Raw genomic sequence first — 21157 nt, 5'->3', positions numbered from 1 at the left:
TGATGGTGTAAGTCCCAGTCTGTTGGGGAAGCCCAAGAACCAGGAGCACCCAAGCCTGAGAGCAGGAGAGGACGTCTCAGATCAAGCAGAGAAAGTGAATTCACCCTTCCTCTGCCTTTTTTATCTCGGTGGGGCCCTCAGCGGACCAGTGACGCCACCCACACTGGGGAGAGCCATCTGCTCTATCCAGCTCACCAAGTCAAAGGCTGATCTCTTCCAGGAACACTCTCAGACTCACCCAGAAATAATGTGTTACTAACTCTCTGGGCATCCCTTCGCCCAGTCAAACTGACATACGAAATTAACCATCATCACAGCCGTTTAACCTTAATTATCTCCTTAAAGGCCCAATCTCCAAACTCAGTCATCTGGAAGGTTAGGGCTGTAATATATGAATTTGCGGGGAACACAATTCAGTCCATGACAGAGGATACACCAGAAACATGAACAGAACTAATTATTAAGACCCTGTAGAATTGAGAAGTTTAAGGTATCGCTCTATTTTAAGTTGGCTCACAACATCACCAATGTACAAATACCACGGGATGAGCAACACCCCTGAAATAAACGGGCTATACAGAGGGCGCCAAAACAATGCACACACATTTTAAGAAAGGAAAAAACTGTATTAAAATTGTAATACTCAATATATACCAAAAACAAAAGATGAATACAAGTCATGTGTATACATTGTTTTGGCAGCCCCGGTATTTAGAATAAAACTACTGTATTTGTGGGAAGCGATTGCTCCTATTTTAATGTAACTAAAAGGGGCTTCCACTCAACCAGAAACCTTTGAACATTCATTTAAGATCTAAATGATAAAGTATATCCAAAATACGTATCTTAGAAACCATCAGTTTTTAGCTTCTAAAAGTGAAAAAATGTTGTAGATACAGCATTTAATAAATAAGAGACGAGGGCTTTTCACTCAATATCCTTATCTTCTGAAAAAGTGCTGCTGTCAAGTTTAATAGAAGTTACTATTTCAATAAACAATGAGACACAATCCAGAAGGCACTTAATCCAAGATGTATAAAATCTATGCAAATCATCAAATATGACTCGCCATTGAGGGAGTTACGGCTTCTGGCACTAACTCACTCTTGGCCCATGGTACTTAACTATTTCCCTTCATCAAGATACGTGACTATACAGCTTCAGAGGCTTAGCAACTATCTGTTCTGCAAAAGGGATAACCTAGCCAAGGGGAGCTTTATAACATGGGATCTTTTAGGGGCGAGGTCCTGGAAACAGCCCTACGTTGTCGTAAGCAGCACCTTAAAACAGAGGTAACCAAGACTGACAGACAGATGTTTCTGAACCTCAGGGTACCCAACCTTTTCCGGCAGCTCATGACATTTCTGTCAGCTGTGTCACTTCTGACCTCATCAAAGTGACAACGTGCTTGTGCCTTCCGAGTCTAACCAATACTGTTGGCGTCAATTTCCCATTTATCTTTTCATTCTTCATTGCTTTCTCCTTGTTTCCAGCACTGAGGTCCTTAAAATCCCCCATCCACGCTACTCTGCGGGAGTACATCTTTATCCAATGTGTCCAACCTCCCGTGGAAGTTTTCCCTTTAAACTTCTCTAATGCTGGAGAGTTGCGGTGATGGAGACCTACTAATAATAAGTGGGATGGTGGGGGGGGGGGGGAAATACAGTGGTGAGGGAAACACAAGAAGGAACAACCCATAGAAGCAACTTCTTTGTAGCAACGATATTTGTATACTTATGACATATTTTATCATTAGGTATCTGATTCAACACAAATATGGCTGATAATGGCATCAGAATTGGGAAAACACTCACTGCTGTCACTTTCTCTAAAGTGGGAACAACTATGGCCAAGTTCTTTCTGCCAATGGTACCCAGCTCTGAAGAGCTTCCACAGACAGAACCTATGCTGTCCAATTTCTTCTCTGATTGCTGTTCCCAAATTACTAACCCAAAAAGCATAATATAGGAATGGCGGCTACATCCCCCTATTGCTAATTCAATGGTAAGTTGTATTTTATTTCAGTGAGGACTATTTTGAGTGAGCAATATAAAACATTATATTCACATTAAAATCCCTACGGGAAACACCATCTGCTCGCTTGGTCGAGAGCGGCCAAGATGGCCTGAATGTTTTCCTCAGCTTGGCTACACTTTAAACAGAGCCAGGCTTGGAATGTGAATATGGGAGGCCTAGACAGGACCTGCCCCTTTTGGGCCCTGGATGAACTGTGGTGAGGAGAAGGGAACCCAGAGCAGGTGAAAACAAGTATCTTAGACCATTCTGGCTGCATGACAAAAATAACATGGACTGAGCGGCTTAAACAACAAACATTTACTTCTCACAGTTCTGCAGGCTGGGGAGTCTGAGGTCAGGGTGCCAGCGTGGTCAGGTTCCAGTGAGAGCCCTCTTCCTGGTTTGTAGACACCCGCCTTCTTGTTATACCCTCACGCGGGGGAACAGGGCGGGGGCTCAGGTCTCTCCTCTTCTAATAAGGGCACTAAGCCATCACGGAGCAGCACTCTCGTGACCTCATCTACACCTAACCACTTCTCCAAGGCTCCAAAACCATCACACTGGGGGATAAGGTTTCAACATATGAACCTGGGGGATACACAAACATGCAGTCTATAATAACAAGCCAATAGGGGTACTATTTTTCAGAGAATTCTGGCCTTACTGTGTGTATCAGGCTATGAAGGAGCCACCTTACAGGCTGCCCCATATTCTAATCCAGGGCCCAGACACATCCTAGAAACTTTAGCAGCACAAGAGACAACGGTCATTTGGAAAGACACCTTGAAGATGGGCTTTCCTGGGCCTCCTGTCCTCATTTCCCATGAGGCAAGGCCCCGGAGCTGAGAGCCAGCAGGGTGAATCACTCCCCAGCTGGGCGGATCCCCAGCCTGGGGCCTGGGAGAGAATGAGTCTCAGGGGATGGCAGGCATCACGAGCCAGCAAGGGCGGGATAGCAGACGCATTCCAGACACACTGCCCAGCCTGAAGGACGCACTGCAAGGTTACCAGCCACAGACAGAAGAACCAGCCTGGGGAAGTTAGAGTTGTGAACACACCATCCTGCTCCCACCCAAAGCCATTTCAAAGAAAGAAACAAGAAGGTCTCCTGGAGCATGTGTCTCTTTAGGTTATAACCTAAAGGAGATATTTAAATTCAATTGAGGCTTTTTAAATTAAACTGGATGAGACTGAGTTTTCAACTGGACGGGCCTAAAAACCAGATTTCACCCAATAACGTGTGGGGTGGGCTCAGATCATGCATCCAAAATGAAGGCATTCCATTTTCTATGCAGTGTGACTGAAACTGACGGCCCTGGACAATAGCCAGCCTTGGCTGCACACAGATGCACTGTTCATCCTTACGAAAGCCCTAGGACATCGGGTGCTCTGCTTGTCACCACTTACAGATGAGGAGGGAGAGGCATAGGACAGATATCAAGGTAAACTTTCCTTGGTCACAGAACAAGTGAGTGGTATATCAGGACCCAAATCCAGATGGGGCCCAGTCTGAAATCGATGCTTGTAATCCATGTGGCACATGGCCCCTGTTTAGAAAACAGTTAAGCATAAGGCCCAGGTAATCAGGATGCCCATTAAAGCAAAAGGAAGACACACTATAAAGCTTTCATATGAAAACATCAAGCAGAAGTTGCTCGACCAGCAAGCGAAGCTACGTGACTTGTGCCTGGTGACACAATCATCAGCCCTCAAAACAAAACAAAAGGAATGAACATAACAGCAGCAGCAATAATTAAAGATGAGATGAGAACAATTAAAAGAAAAGGAAAGTTAGAAGACGTTTTCCTGTGAGAGTTGTATTTTTAGAGAAAGAAAGAAAGAAGAATTATTTTTCTTCTCATGACTCTGGATCAAACTCTGAGGTTTGATTAAAGAAATGACCTTCAACCATAGCAGAGAATAATAAAAGACAATTTCCAGTAAGTATGCGAGCTCAAATTAATGATTTACTTTTTATTTTTAAACTGAATTCAGTAGAGATTTACATGCATTAGGTTACAGTGATTAACATTTGAAATTTGACCTTGAAATAATCTTTACATTGTAAATTCTTAATGATCAAAACATTGTGCTCAGTGATTAAAACATATTAGTAATTAATTATTAAAGGAGAATAATTGCAAATACACATTCCTAAAATCTCAAGGCTTTTAAACCATTTGTACAAATGACTGGACATTTTTTGAATTTGCAAAAACAAAATTCCTCCATCTTCTCATTTTCATCGTGAACCCAACAATTAAGGTACTTCTCTGCCTACTTCTCTGTTGTCTTGCAAGCTAGAAATGCATGCAACTACCTTGGACCCCATCAAAGCCAAAGAAAGAAAGGAAAATTATTTTGTAGAAATCTGTAACATTAAAAAAAAAAAAAACCCAAAAACTTCTTCAGTGAGGGTCATAAAAGGTCAGCAGCTTTGATTATCATTTTTCTTTAAAAAAAAAATCATTTTGTAAACAGTTTAATTACCTATAGTCGGGATATGATCATAGTACTACATCTAACAATTATGTTGATGCCCAAAATAGTTATAAGACAAGTGGAGCTACCTGGCAAACTGGATTTTCCTGAGCAATTTTTACTGAGTAATAAGGTTTAAAGAAATAATTATATGTCATGCCATAAAGAAAAACAATTCAACCAGATATTGGTCCCATCTATTTTAAACAATCCTTCCCAGTGCCATGGCTCTCCTTAATTTAGATGCTCTTGCCTGGAGCCGATTTCCTCTGGACACAAGGAACCCCAGAACATGTACAAGTTAGGACTGACTGTGGCTTCCACTGCCAAGGTTGTCCCATGGCCACGACAAGGGCTTCCCAGGTGCACTGTCCTCCCGAGGGCTGACCACTCCTGCCGAACTCTCTGGAGAAAGATCCAAAAGCATTCCCTCCACTCTCCCCAGTCCAGCCCATCATCCATGGGGTCCCATCAGAAGTGACAACGTCTAACAGATAATAACTAAAAGGCAATTTTCTGAGACATTTGATGTATGTAATTTCCTGTGCTGTCAAACATTACTTTTCACAATTTACTCCATGTTGATCATTAACATATTTTTCCAGTATAAAGGAGTGATATTTGAAATGTTCCCTATAGTAATGTTGTATTGCTGCATAGCAAATTACCACAAACTTAGTGGCTGAAAGCTACACAAATGTATTATTTCACAATTTCTGTAGACCAGGAGTCCTGCACATTTTAACTGAGTGCTTTGCTCAGGGTTTCTGTTATGAACTAAAATGTTTGTGTCACCCCCAAATTCACATGTTAGAGCCCTAATCATCAATGCAATGGGACATGTGCAAGGTGGGACCTTTGGAAGGTGGGACCTGTAGGAGGAAATTAGGTTTAGATGAGGTCATGAGGGTGGGGCCCCCAGGAAGGGATTAGTGCCTTCAAAGAAAAAGAAGAAAGCAGGGCTTTCTCTCTCTCTCCTGACCAGGTGAGGACACAGCCTGAAGGCAGCCTTCTGAAAGCCAAGAGGAGTCCCAGCACCACACACACAATTTGCCAGCACACGGATCCTGGACTTTCAAGCTGTTGCACATTGAGAAATAAGTGTTTATTAAGCAACCCAGTCTACGGTAACAAACAAAAAACAGCTACAGCAGCCTGAGCTAAGACAGTCTCACAAGGCTGAAATCAACTTGCTGGCCAGGTGCATCCTTATTTGTGGGTCTGTCCTTCATTTTACCCATTTTCATGCAAGGGTCAAAAATGGTAACCCCTTGAGGATTTTTAAATGTTCACGAGAGCCTAAAAGGCTCTAAACTTTCACATGAAAACGCCTCTCTGCTTTGTCCTGCTCTCCATTCTCTTTCCAGAAAATATAGCTGTGACTCCCATTTCCCCTGCCACGCTCTGGCTGGGGAAGCTCCTAATTATTCAGCAAGGAAACAATCTTGCCCATAAGACTCAACCTTATTATCCCACCCAGCCACCAGATGGGCACAAACAATTTGTTATTAATAAAAATGTAACAGCTCTGATGTAAACTTTATTATTCGTACAATAACTTAGAATGGATTAAATATTATCTGTGAAATAATGCCACTTCTGATGCACTTCCTTGATTAAAAAAAAAAAGGGTTAGAATGAAGGAGAGATAGTCCCCCACCTGCCCTGTCGCTCGCAACCCAAAAGCCCTAACACCGTTAAGAATGGTGAGAACTACAAGCTGTTGTGCAGTTTGTGAGCAGTGGTTTTGCAGTTTCTTTTGTTGTTTTCTTTTGAATTTCAATTTGGGATATATTTGCAATAAGACAGACATCAGGAATAAGCAAAGAATGTGTGAGCAGCGCCTGCACTGCAAGTGAACGGGAATGCTATAATATCCTGCCTCCTCTCTGAGCAGAGTTAAGATGCTGGAGAGATCTGCAATCAAGCTGTATTACTTCTTCATTTTTTTCTGCAATATTGTTATTTCAAGTTAAGTTTCAGGCATGTATCACAAGAAAAATCAGGCAGCCTGTGTCCCTTGTTGGCTGTGGAGCCTCTTGCAGCACCTGTGTGAATGAGGAGGCACCACTCCATCTTGTCCCGTTGACAACATTCAAACATCTGTGAATTCCACGTGTTGTGATTTTTTAACAAAAGTGATGTTTATTTAAACCTATTTATTATAGTACATGCTTGCTTAATTATCTGTGGGATACAGAAGGAGAAAAGAATCAATACTCCTTTAAAAAATAATCTATTCCTTAAAACACTAGACTTAACGTTTCAGGGATCACTTCGTAAGTTATTAAATGTCTAACCACTATGCTGTATACCCGAAACTAATATAATATTGCATGTCAACTGTAATTGAAAAATAAATAAAAATAAACTAATTTTTGAAATCTTTCATGGCTGCTTTACTCAGCATGTGGGTAAATGTATTTATGAAACTCACCAAAAAAAAAAAAAAAAAAAAAAGCACAGTGTCATTTACCTTATTTCCCTTAGGATTTTTTATATTTTCTGAAACTCTGAATCCAACCATGGGATGTGTCATTATATCAGATGTATCTACATCCACACAGCTTGGATGTGGGTGTCATCCATTATATGTTGTAGTAGGCTGACTGGTGCTAAAAGAGACCAGAATATGCTCCCCCAAAATATGCCCCTTTGGCATAAGGACTCGAGGTAAAGGCAACTAAGAAACAGCAGATGCAGAAGGAACTCTCTGCCCTCGTCCTTTCTGCCAAAAATCAGGGCATAAATTTCCATGTGTAAACGTGCCCCCATCCCCATAACAGGACGAGAAGAACAATTCTTAGTCACCAGAGACTCCTATCACTGGAGATTGCCAACTTGAGTCTACATAACAAATATTCCCAAGTAGCCCTTACTTTCATTAGTTTTCCCTTTATATTTACCTTCCCACAATTTACCCTCCCCTAATAAGCCCTAATTTTATTTTCCTTTGTCTAGTCACTTCTATACAATTTATCACCTTTTAAAAAATTGTATCTAAGCTCTTAAACCTAACTACTTTTTTTTTTTTTTTTTTAAGATTTTATTGGGGAAGGGGAACAGGACTTTATTGGGGAACAGTGTGTACTTCCAGGACTTTTTTTTTTCCCAAGTCAAGTTGTCCTTTCAATCTTAGTTGTGGAGGGTGCCATTCAGCTTCAAGCTGTCCTTTCAGTCTTAGTTGTGGAGGGCGCAGCTCAGCTCCAGGTCCAGTTGCCGTTTTTCTAGTTGCAGGGGGCACAGCCCACCATCCCTTGCAGGAGTCGAGGAATCAAACTGGCAACCTTGTGGTTGAGAGCCCACTGGCCCATGTGGGAATCGAACCGGCACCCTTCGGAGTTAGGAGCATGGAGCTCTAACCGCCTGAGCCACTGGGCCAGCCCCAACCTAACTACTTTTTGGGATTTTCATTTTTCTGTGTAGCCCCTATGTGCATTCAAAATAAATGTTTTCTCCTGTTGGACTGTCTTTTGTCAGTTTAATTCACAGGTCCCAGCCACTGAACCTAAGAGAGTAGAGGAAAAGTTTCCCCCCGCCCCTGCAAAAAAAGAAATGTCAAAGTTCTATAATGTCCCCCCAAAAAAGAAATGTCCAAGTCCTAAGCCCTATTTTCTGTGACCATGACCTTATGTGGAAATAGGGTTGCTACAGATGTAATTAAGTGAAAGATCTCAAGATGAGATTATCCTAGATTAACTAGGTATACCCTAAATCAATAACAAGTCCTGATAAGAGAAAAGGAGAGACATACACAGAGAGACGCAGGGAGAAGGTGATGCGACCATGGAGGCAGAGATGGGGTGACGTAGCTACAAGCCAAGAAACTCCAAGGACGGCTGGCAATCACCAGTAGCTAGGTCAGGGGCATAGAACAGATTCGCCCTTTAAGCCGTCAGAAGGAACCAACTCTGCTGACAACTTGATTTCAGACTTCTAGGCTCCAGGACTATGAGAGAATAAAATTCTATTGTTATAAGCCATTAAGTTGGTGGTAATTTGTTATGACAGCCCTAGGAAACTCACCCATACATGTTGCGGAGGGGGAAAAATATGTTGCCAAAGGCCAGGTAAATAACTAGGCCTTGTTAAAAACCAGTAACTATGAGATGGAACTCTCCAACAGAGCCGTCAAAGAAGTACATATTTTACTAGATCCAGAGCAGGCGTCAGCCAACTTTTTCTGTAAAGGGCCAGATAGTAAATATTTTCGGCTTTGTGAGCCATGAGAGGTCTGACAATTAAACTTGCGAACTTGTTGCAACGATGTTGCTAACCTTTTTTCATATCAGAGGAATTATTCATTATGAATTTGTATCAACTAGACAAACAGTTAACCAAGTTTACTATTTGGAAGTACTGAAAAGGCTGCATGAAAAAATTAGACGACCTGAAACTTTTCACCAACAATTCATGGCTCTTGCATCACGACAACGCACCAGCTCACACGGCACTGTCTGTGAGGGAGTTTTTAGCCAGTCAACAAATAACTGTATTGGAACACCCTCCCTACTCACCTGATCTGGCCCCCAATGATTCCTTTCTTTACCTGAAGATAAAGGAAATACTGAAAGGAAGACATTTTGATGACATTCAGGACATCAAGGGGTAATACAATGACAACTCTGATGGCCATTCCAGAAAAAGAGTTACAAAATTGCCTTGAAGGGTGGACTAGGCCCTGGCGTCAGTGCATAGCTTCCCAAGGGGAGTACTTCGAAGGTGACTGTAGTGATATTCAGCAATGAGGTAAGGAGCACTTGTTCTAGAATGAGTTCGCGAACTTAATTGTCTGACCGCATATGGTCTCTGTCATAACTACTCAACTCTCCTGTTGTAAGGTGAAAGCAGTCATAGACTACTGGTAAACAAACAAACATGGCTGTGTTACAATAAAACGTTATTTGCACACTCCTGGGTATATATGCAAAGGAAGTGAAAGCAAAGACTCAAATAGATATTTGTGTATTCGTGTTCAAAGTGCAATAGACAAGAGGTGGATACATCTCATGTATCCATCAAATGATGAACAGATACACAAAACATGGTACCCACATACAATGGGACATTATTCAGCCATAAAAAAGAAGGAAACCCTGTCACATGCTACAACATGGATGAACCTTAAAGACATTATGTTAAGTGAAATAAGCCAGTCCCTAAAGGACAACCACTACATGATTCCACTCATCAGAGAGACTTAACTGAGTCGAACTCTGAGAAACAAAAAGTAAGATGGTGGTTCCCGGGGGCAGGAGGAAGAAGGAAATGGGGAGTTGTTATTCAATGGGTGTAGAGTTTCGGTTTTGCAAGATGAAAAGTCCTCAAGATTTGTTGCACAGCACTGTGAATATAATTAACACTACTGAACTGGACATTTAAACATGGTTAAGGTGGTAAATGTTAAGTTATGTGTTTTTACCACAATAAAAAATAAGCAATGACGCAAGATGAACAAGTTCCAGAGATCGAATGCTCAATACTGGGACTACTGTTGACAGTACTGTATTGTGTACGTGAAATGTGCTAAGAGGGTAAATATTAAGTGTTCTCAACACCGAAAAAAAAAATGGTAACCATGTGAGGTGATGGATATGTTAATTAGCTTGAGTGTGGTGATTATCTCATAATGTGGGTATACTAAATCACCAAGTTATGCACCTTAAATGTACACAATGTTTAATTGTCAATCACCCCTGACTGCAGTGGGGCAGGTGCTAACACTGAAGTGCTGCCACGCGCTGCAACACGGATGAACCTCAGAAACATTCCCTACGTGAAATAAACCAGACACAAACGGACAGATGGTATACGATTCCAATTGTATGAAATATCCAGGATAGACAAATTGCAGAGACCTAAAGTAGCGCACAGGGTACCAGGTGCTGGGGGAAGGCGAATGGGGAGTTACTGTGTAATAAGTACAGTATTTCTGTTTGGGGTGATGGAAAAGTTTTGGAAATAGTGGTGATGGTTACACAACATTGTACTCAATGCCACTGAATTGTACACTTAAAATGGTTAAAATGGCAAATTTTGTGATACCGTGTTTCCCCGAAAATAAGACCTAGCCAGACCATCAGCTCTAATGCATCTTTTGGAGCAAAAATTAATGGAGACCAGGTATTATATTATATTATACTATACCCAGTCTTATAGTAAAATAAGACCGGGCCTTATATTAATTTTTGCTCCAAAGACACATTAGAGCTGAATGTCCGGCTAGGTCTTATTTTCGGGGAAACACGGTATGCATCTTTTACCACAATAAAAAAAAGTCTGCATTTAAAAAAAAACTTTCAAAAGTAAGGGCTGGCTATAGTTCGCTGAACCCTAATCTAGAGTTTCCTACAACTGTGAAGTGACACTTGGTGTGTGTTATCACTCCTGAATCATCTCAGTGCAGTAGATGCAAGGTGGTGGGTACTTCCCGCCAGCTCTGAGACCCTCAGTCACTGGCCTGCGCCATTTCCTCATAGGTTTACACAGATACACACGTGGGACATGGAGGAAGCTGTATTTATATCGGGTTTGTGACCTTAAAATGCCTCCAAACAATGTCGTTTACATGGTGCTGTGTACCTCAGAAGAGAAAACACACACAGGTCCATATGAGAGAGTGTGAAGACTAATGGTTTGGGAGACTCAGTCACCATTCACTGCATCACTCCCAGTCACGTCCTGGCCACGTGGACCTCAGTTGGGTCACATGAGTCTATTTCACTGACTACATGACGTCCTGCATTGGGAAGCATAGTGTACAAACAAGAATGAGTGCAAGGACATTACAGCGCTGGTGGATGGCTGCCACCGTCCTTAGGCACAGTTTCATCCAGAAGAATAAACTTCCTAGTAGAAAGAGACATGAAACGTGAAGCTTGAAGTCGTGATTCAATGTGTAACAACCTGCAAACCAGGGCAGGTTTATTAGACAGCTAATAAAAATAAATCACGGTGCTGTTTTTAAAGTGACTTCTCGTGTTGTGGTTACTTCTTGGGAGCACAGTAAATTAACTGTGAAGTGCTACTTCCTGCGGGGTATTTTTTCCCCTCAAATATAAAGGGGTTATAAGGCTAAAAAATGTAGGCATGCATCGTGTCTGCAGAAATCATAAAAAAAAAAGATCAAATGTAATATTTTCTTTCAACATGGACAACTGCTTTGAGATTTTTCCATTCAAGCAGCCTTGAACACAGCCTCCAGCGTTTGCCAATTACTCCTGACAAATACCATTTGGGCCTGAGTGATGTTGTAAGTGAAATAAAACAGTGGGAGGAAAAAACCAGAACATGATAAAAGGCATTTTTCTTGGTCTGCTGAGAACTTACTGTAAGTTATAGATTTAGGAGGTAAGGCCTCACTTCCTGCCAAGGGCGAACCCCATGTGATCTTGACTTCTAAGGTGACTTTTGTTTGACAGGAATAGGATGATGGGAAGACAAAACTCAGTTTTCATGCCCCTTAAAAGGGAGTCAGCTCTTTTTTCCCCTCACAAAGAAAAAAAAAGTATGCAAACAAAGGAAGGGACACCCATCAGTCTGCACAAATCTGAGCTAATGGGCGAGAACAATGCCGTGAAGTCGGCCTGGCCAGAACGCCCGCGGCTGTCAGCAGCTTCGCCTGGCTCCGTCCTGCGAGTTTGGAGCATGTCAGAACCCGCTGCGGGGAACCAAAGCCACAAGAAAGGAAAGGCACAGCCAGCATTCAGAGTGCCGTGGCCTGGTCCCCACACCCCGCCTCCCTGAAGTTGCCTCCTCTTCTGAGTTCCAGAACCCACGGATGGCCTAAGACAAGCAAAGAAAAGTGTTTCCCCACCACTGCCACCTGTCTTTAAGACTCCAATGAAACCCATCCCCACACTTGACCTCAGTGCTGCAGGGAATCAGAGAGTGGCCCACGGAAGTACCCAGAAAGAAATACTCAGTTCAGATCAAACGCACACCTCTAACAACAGATGGGTCAGCCCTCCTATCGGGACGAAGAAATGGCCCCTTGCCAGCTCTCCACAAAATGCATCTCTAATCCTAGAAACATCTGGCAGAAGAGGAGTCACAGAAGTAGCCCCCCTTTCTTTGTGTAGGTGGGTAATTTACACTCCTTAAAAGTGACCTTCCTGGTTGCCTGGGTGTTGGGACCTGAGTCTACCTGCTATCAATGATGATAGAAATTAAAACCTGTTACCTGGCCTGAGAAATTCTCTTCTCCTCAAAAGAAAGTGCTCTATATGCACCTATTTAGGGCCTGTCTGTAGGCAGAGACAGGGCAGTTCCTGCGTCTCATCACCAGCCTCCTCCACTGAACCCACCACACCTGGCCAGGCCCTTTCTCAGGCACCCATCACCTTGAGCTAATGTTTATGTGCCTGTGTTTCTCACGCAAAGAGGTCCAACGGCACACAGAATATGACCGTCTGCATTTTATCCCAGTAGCAACACTCAGAGTTGTTTTTCCCTTGTCTGGATCCTACTAACATCTGAAAAAAAAAAAAAAGGGACACTGCTGTTTCCTGATTTTGACAGAGCTGCAATGATGAGTCAGCAGCCTCAGCTCAGTGGTCCTCTCATGCCATCTAGTGTATGAAGATGGAAGTGTCTCAAGATCATTGCAAAGTCCCACAGATTCAGACATCCACTTCGCGTCTTTCAGGCACCAACTTAAACACCTGGGACACTTACAGGTGTGGCTTGTTTTTAGAGGAGACGCGTAAAAAGACCTAAAATGTACTGAGCACCCGTTGTGGTCTGGGCACTCATCTTTAACTGTACTGGCGAAAGCAAATGTTAAAACATTTGGGCTTTGGATTAATTTGTACTCCACATGGATTGGCACTATTTAAAAGATTATTCAGGCAGGATAAACTTGTGCAGTAGTACAGCAATTGGCACGCTCTATCCTGCCTCCCAAAACCATTGTAATTGTAACACTTGGTTAACCGAATGTTCCAGCTGGGAGAAGTTAAAGCAGCTGGTTCGTATAGCCCAGTGGCTCATAAAGGGAGCTTGGGAGTATGTCAGAGTCACCTGGGAGCTTTAGAACTCCCAATAACTTGGCACACCCCAGAACAATTCAATCAGACCCTCCGGGGTGGGACCCTGGCCTCCATCATTTCTCAAGCTCTGAATGTGAAAGAGAGGAGACTCAGCAAGATGGAGAGCTGGGAGGTCCCAGTGTTAATCTCCTCCACGAAAACAGTAAACAAGCCACTACAAACCAATGAAAATAGCTCAGGGAATGTTCTGGACTACAATGGAGAAGCAGCAAAACTCCTGCACACTTCCTGATTTCAAGCTCTTTTACAAACCTATAGTAATGAAAACAGTATGGCACTGGCATAAAAACAGCCAAATACACCAGTGGAGCAGAATAGAGAGCATAGACATAAACCCATGCATATACGGTCACCTAATTTTTGAAAAGGGCACCAAGAACACACAATGGGGAAAGGACAGTCTCCTCAGTAAATCGTGCTGGGAAAACTGATAATCCAAGTGTAAAAGAATAAAAATGGACCCCTATTTTACACCACTCACAAAAATTAATTCAAAATGGATCAAAGACTTAAATGTAAGACCTGAAACCATAAAACTAGAGAAAAACAGGGGGAAAGATCTTTGGCAATGATCTTGGAAATGATTTCTTGGATAAGTGTCATGCAAGGCGTCCGGCGGGGTCTCTGCTCCCGCTCCCCACATAAGAATGCAGGACATGGTGAGGCCAAAAAGGAACACCCACAGAGCCATAGGTAGGGGAGCCATACCACTATAGTCTCGCTGGCAGCTGGGTTGGAGACACAGGAAGCAGGAGCCACACTATCCACAACCATTTCTCTCTGCCAACCAACCTCACTTGCTAGCTGCAATCCACCGTGCTAACTGCAATCCGCTCTTGCTAGTTCAGCCACCATCTTCTTGCTCGCTCCCATTTTTTGCTAGCATAGCCACGGCAGCTATATTAGTGGCCAATGGCTCACTGGTTACAGCTGACGGCCAACTAGCCACAGCTGATGGCCATCCAATCACAGTTGATGGTCATTTACTACCTGAGCAAGCACCTTTCCACATGAGGCCAAGAGCCTAAAAACTGCACTCCTGGCTCTGTCCCCACAATAAGACATTAAAAGTACAGGCAACAAAAGCTAAAATAAACAAGTGGGAATGCATCAAACTAAAGAGTGTCTTCACAGCAGCGGAAACAATCAATAAATTGAAAAAGCAACCTACAGAATAGGAAAAAATATTCACAAACATATATGTGATAAGAGGTTAATATCCAAAATATACAAAGAGCTCATACAACTCAAGAGCACAAAAGCAAATAATCCAATTTGAAAAAGGGCAAAGTACCTGTTGGGACAGAGCCAGGAGTGCAGTTTCCAGGCTCTCGGCCTCACGTGGAAAGGTGCTGGCTCAGGTAGTAAATGGCCATCAACTGTGATTGGATGGCCATCAGCTGTGGCTAGTTGGCCGTCAGCTATAACCAGTGAGCCATTGGCCACTAATATAGCTGCCGTGGCTATGCTAGCAAAAAATGGGAGCTAGCAAGAAGATGGTGGCTGAGCTAGCAAGTTTGGAGGGCAGAGTGTGGATTGCGGATTGCAGAGAGGCAGATTGCAGTTAGCAATTGAGGTTGGTTGGCAGAGAAGCAGACGGCAGGTTGCGGATAGTGTGGCTCCTGCTTCCTATGTCTCCAACCCAGCCGCCAGCGAGACTATAGTGGTATGGCTCCCCTACCTATGGCTCCGTGGGTGTTCCTTTTTGGCCTCACCATGTCCTGCGTTCTTATGTGGGGAGCGGGACGAGAGACCCTGCATGACGCCCCACGTGACAGTACCAGAATAAACATTTTTCCAAAGAAGATACACAAAAGGTATATGAAAAGGTGGTCAACATCACTAGTTACCAGGGAAATGCAAATCCAAACCACAATGAGAAATGAATATCACCTGACACCTGTTAGGACTGCTAATAGAAAAGACAAGAGATAACAAATGTTTATAAAGATGTAGAGAAAAGGGAGCCCTTATAGACTATTGGGAATGCAAATTAGAACAGCCATTGTGGAAAACAGTACGGCGTTCCCTCAAAAAATTAAAACTAGAACTACCTTATGACCCAGCAATTCCACTGGGATTTGAAGGGACTGAAACCAGTATCTTTAAGACGTATCTGGCCACGCATGTTCATTGCAGCATTATTCACAATAGCCAAGATATGGAAACAACCTAAAATGTCCTTCAACAGATGAATAAAGAAAATGTGGTGCATATACAATGGAGTATTATTCAGCCATAAAAAATAAGGCAATCCTGCCATGTGCAACAATGTAGATGAATCTGGAGGGCATTTTGCTAAGTGAAATAAGCCAGGCCAAGAAACACACATACTGTATAATATCACTTACATGGGTAACCTAAAAATAAATAAATAAAATCCTATTTCATGGGAATAGAAAAGAGAATGGTGGTTGCCAGGAGGTGGAAGGAAAGAAAATGGAGTGATGTCGGTCAAAGGGTACAAATTTTCAGTTATAAGAAGTTCTGGGGTCAAGATGGCGGAGTAGGTAAATGCTGTGCTCACCTCCTCCCAGGGCCACGTCAATTACAACTAAACTACAGAACTACCATCACTGAGAATTGCCTGCCATATAGCTGAACCGAAGCCCTACAACTACTTTGGACATAGAGAAGAAGCCACCTCGAGACTGGTAGGAAGGGTAGGGACGCAGAACGGGCTGGTCCCACACCTGTGTGTGACCATTACAAATCAGGAGGAATAGCTCAGCTGCAGAGGTCCCACCCTGAGGAGTGAGGGGTCCCAGCCCCTCCCCAGCCCAAGGTTCCAGTGCCGGGAAGAGAAGTCCCCATAATTTCTGGCTGTGAAAACCAGCACAGACTGTGGCTGAGTGAGACGAGGGCGGCTGCAGTCCCAGGCGCTCCTCTTAAAGGGACCGCGCATGGACATATTTGCTGATGGACCCACTCATTCTGAGCTCAGTGCTGGGGCAGCAGCTCAAAAGGTGCCAGGGACACATGTGGAGGAACTGAATTGTTGCTTCAGAGTGAGGGCTGGAGGGGCAGCTTTCTCCCGGACGAAGGTACTGGTGGAAGCCATTATTTGTTTATTGAGCCCTCCCCGACCCTGTTTGTAGAGGCAGGCAGATACCATGTACGAGTCTCCATCAAACTGGCTGTCACCTGTTGTTTGCCCCGCCCTAGTGATCCCCTGAGACCATGCCCCACCCAACTTCTAGGCACACCCAGGTGGCTTCCAGTGGCTTTTTCATATGAATGGCTTGCATTGGTTCATACCGCAGACTTTCCTAAAATCTCTCCAAGTTTCACAAATCCCAAACAAGCAGCATCTGGCTTCTGCATGTCCCATACCTCTGGCTGAGAAGCCCTAAGCCCTGCACTAGCAACAACCAGCCTTTGTTTGCAGCTTGGCCTCTCAAGACACCGTCAAGCACAGGCGGGAAGCTGCCATCTCTGGACTGCTTTGTGGCTAATGCCAAGTAGCCCTGGGCTGGGCACAGACTGCAGCTGAAATTGGCCTGCAGCAGGTCCCTTCCCAGGAAGCCCCAGGGCTGGCAGTCCCCGTGGCCAGCTTCGGTCAGAGCCAAATACCCTCGACCACGTTACTTCCCTTCTCCGAGCCTCTTTCCTCTGCTATAATGTGTGGCTAATAACACAGTTAATAACACCCCTCTCAGGGAATGGGTTCTCATTTTTGATGACAAGTGCCCTGGGCCATGAATGAGTCTGCTCTTTGATATAAAACTAAGGAGTCTCTTTGCTTATCAAAAGTAGGCTGTGGATTGTGCCAGCAAGGAAAGTACTTAAATAGGAAGAAGTCAGCCCTCCAAATTTCTTTCCAAGGCTGACCAATCCAGCTACACTGATTTTACACAGTCGTCACCAGGTGAGATCAGGTGCCTGCCTAAGCCTGCACGCACCCTTCACAGACACAGTCCTTGGTGTATGGGGTCTGCAGGTTGACAGAGGTTTGAATCCTAGCCCTGCCACTTAGCAGCTGTGTGATCTCAGAAATAACTTTACCTACCTGAAGTTTTGTTTCCACACTTACAAAATCAACAACTTATTACCTCAACAAATCACTGTAAGGATTATAGGAAGTGACGTGTAATGCATGGGGCAAAGCGCCTAACACTGCCAGGGCTTCCCACCTATGTCAGGCTGACAAACTCTGGACCTACCTGTGAAAAAGCGTTAGCTGCAAGTGAGAAGACGGACATAATTCTCACCGATGAGGTACGAATCTTTCTCCTTTTTAAATAGCTTTACTGAAATACAACTCACTTGCCGTACAATTCACCCATTTAAAGTGTGAATGGGCTTTACTATATTCAGAGTTGTGCAACCATCACAATTTTAGAACATTTTCGTCACCCCACAAAGAAACCCCAAAATCTTTAGCTCTCACCTTCCAAACCCCCCAGCACCCCACCCCACCCCACAGCAACCACTAATCTACTTCCATCTCTGTAGATTTGCCTATTCTGAGCATTCCATATACATAAAATCCTATGTGGTCTTTTGTGACTGGATTCTTCCATTCGGCATGTCTTTAAGGTTCATCCATGTTGTAGCACGCCCGAGTACTTCAGTCCTTCCTCTGGCTGAATAATATTCCATTTTCTGGAGAGAATTCATGTCACCCCTTCATCCCGATGGACATTTTGGTTGGGGGCTGTGATGAATCGTGCTGCTATGAACATCCATGCTCGAGTTTGTGGGGACGTGTTTTCACTTCTCTTGGGTATGAACCTGGGAGGGGAGGTGCTGGGCCATTTGAGGAACTGCCAGGCTGTTTTCCACAGCAGTTACCAACGTTACTCTCCCACCAGCAGTGTATGGGGCCCCCAATTTCTCCACACCCTCAACACGTGTAAGCATCTATCTTTTTGATGACAGATGTCCTCGTGGATGTGAAGTGGTAATCTTATATTTTTGTTAAATGCTACTGTATTTTTGTGAGTAGTTCTTTAAAACTTACTCACAGCCTAATGTTAAAAATCTCATGGAATATTCAACATGAATATATCCCCCAAGGAAAGGTTACAACAGAGTGATAAAGACAGAGAAAAGCCTTCTGCAAGGTGACAGGGAACAGCACTGCAGAGCAGGTGGCAATGCTGTACGTGGTGACTGACACGGCTCCGTGGTACCACTGTCACACATGCTGCACTGACGCTGCTGTGTGCCGTACATTGCATTGTTGTGTGTGGTACCATGCCACTGAAGTATGTAGTATGTTGGCATTGTATGTCATGCATTATTGTATGAGGTACACCTGCGTGTGGCACACGGGCACTGTTGCGTGTGATACAATGACACTGTTGAGTGTGATGTGACACTTGCGTGTGGCACAGTGGCATTGTTGTGTGTGGCACACGGGCTGGCTGTAGAAAAGTGCATTAGGCCTATTTGTTCCCCCCTAACGTTTGCGTTCCCTTTCATTCACACGTGGCTTTGTGGAGCTATAAAAGAAAGCTATTTTCCAAGTGAACCAACATGGTGACAAAGCTCTACATTCAAATGTCAGCTGACCAACCAATAAAGGCTTTGTTACACGTTCCTCTTCAGGACAAAACTTACTTCTCAGCATTGACCTTCCACACAGAAGGCAGCTGTTGTTCACCAGCTGAAGAGCTGAAACAGATTCCCAACTTCTGCACCCCCACGGCCCCTCTGAGGGCGGGTGACCAGGTGCTTCAGGGAAAGCCCCGGTCACAGAATTACAGCTCTGATCCCCTAAAGTCCTGACCAGTCTCCACCTTCAGGCAGAAGCATTTCAAGTGCCCCTGGCTGAGGGAGCCTCTTCTGTTTTTAGCTTGAGACTTGCAGAATGCCTCGAATCTTCCTTAGCTTCTTGGGGTCTGTCCCCTTGGGCTAATGAGCAGAAGGAGGTTTACCAGCCACTGACTCCACACCCAGACACCAACAAGGGGTGGGTGTGCTACGCACGCCCAATGTGCAAGGAAGCAAAAGGAGGAAGAAGCAAAATGGGGATGGGGAGGGGAGGCAAGTCAGAGACCAGGAAACACAACCGGTGTCCTTGGTAAAAGGGGGTTGCCCACGCGCCTCCCGGGGGTGGAGACGGGTTTGCTGGCGCTCACAGAGACGGCAGGGACAAGCCAAGCGAGGCAGCATGTGGCCTGGAAACTGGGTTTCCCCTGTTGGCAGCGGACAGCCTCTCAAGGAGCTTTCTGGCAAGGAGTCTGACTGCATACACATACCGTGTTTCCCCAAACATAAGACCTAACCGGAAAATAACCCCAGCATGATTTTTCAGGAGGACATCCCCTGAACATAAGCCCTAATGCGTCTTTTGGAGCAAAAATGAATGTAAGACCCAGTCTTATTTTTGGGAAAACACGGTACCAAGCATTGTCTACAAACCGAGAGTCTTACACTACTCTTTCAAATAAACGAAGATTTGCCGCGAATGATGAAAGATTTTTCATTTGTAAATGTCTCTGAGCAGTTGCTTTTTGTCATTGTGTATTTTTTTTTAATCACTAGACAACTAAAGCACAATTACCATGTAAGTCTGCAAAGTTGTTCATATTAAGGGCTTTACTTTCCAAAGGTGTAGAGCAACTTCAAATAGGAATGAATATATTTAGGTCCCAGGCGTCCATGACTAGGGGACAGAAAAAGTAAAGTACGGTATAGCAGGGCTTGGCGAACTCCGGCCGTGGCCTGCCTTTGTAACGAACGTTGTATTAGAACACAGCCTTGCAGCTCGTTTGCATGCAGTCTGTGGCTGTCACTCAGTAGAGTTGGGACAAACACTGTATGGCCCAGAATGCTTAAAATATTTTCTTCTGGGACCTTTATAGAAAAAGTTTGCAGACCGATGGTACAGCATATTCCACTGTAGCTATTAAAAAAATAAAGTCAACACCTGCTACATACATGAACAAGAATAAATATTCAAGATATAATACTGACAATGTTTTATTTCTAGCGCTGCCTGCCTTCTGAGGTCAGTGGGCCCCACTCGCTGGGTTTCGTTGTGCTCTGTAATGAGATGAATTCGGTTTCTGGGGAAGAAGGAAAACCTAGGCGAGAAAGCAGGGGGACTCTGGGCAACATGTCTGACGGGGGCAGCCCCTGCACAGTCTGGGGCAGGACGAGAAGGCCACAGCCCGCCCCGGCCTGGACAGTCCCTCCACAACGCTGTCCTTCCACAGCGCCACCCCCTGCATGACATGTCCAGGGGTCCCTGGAGGCCAAAGCCCATTGAGAGTTACAGCGGAAGTGCCCCCCTCTTCCCACCCTGATTCCCAAAAGGATATAACGTAAAAGAGTAAGGCTAGAGGTCAAAATATGACGGTGGCTTTAGGCCAGTTTACCTACACTGAAGCCCAGAATCAAGCAGACATCCCCACTGAGGCCCAGCTGTGCTGGAGAGGCCTAGACGGGAAAGGCTCCAGGAGTGAGGCTGAAGGGCGTGCATTGCGGCCAGTCCTTCCCCCCCAGTCAGCAGTTAGATAGGCTCTGCCTCGGGGTGTGAGAGGCCAGGAGCACACCTTCCCCTGGAAACCCCAAAAGTGCCCCCAGGAGGCTCCTCCAACACCTACGGCAATGCCACGTGGGCAAGGGAATGGGGCTGAGCAGCTGTGTCCACAGAGCAG

Source organism: Rhinolophus sinicus, chromosome 17 (assembly GCF_057876585.1).
Source record: "Rhinolophus sinicus isolate RSI-liver-muscle chromosome 17, RSI-T2T, whole genome shotgun sequence".
NCBI classification, from domain to species: Eukaryota; Metazoa; Chordata; class Mammalia; order Chiroptera; family Rhinolophidae; genus Rhinolophus; species Rhinolophus sinicus.
Note: the sequence above shows the minus strand (reverse complement) of the source record.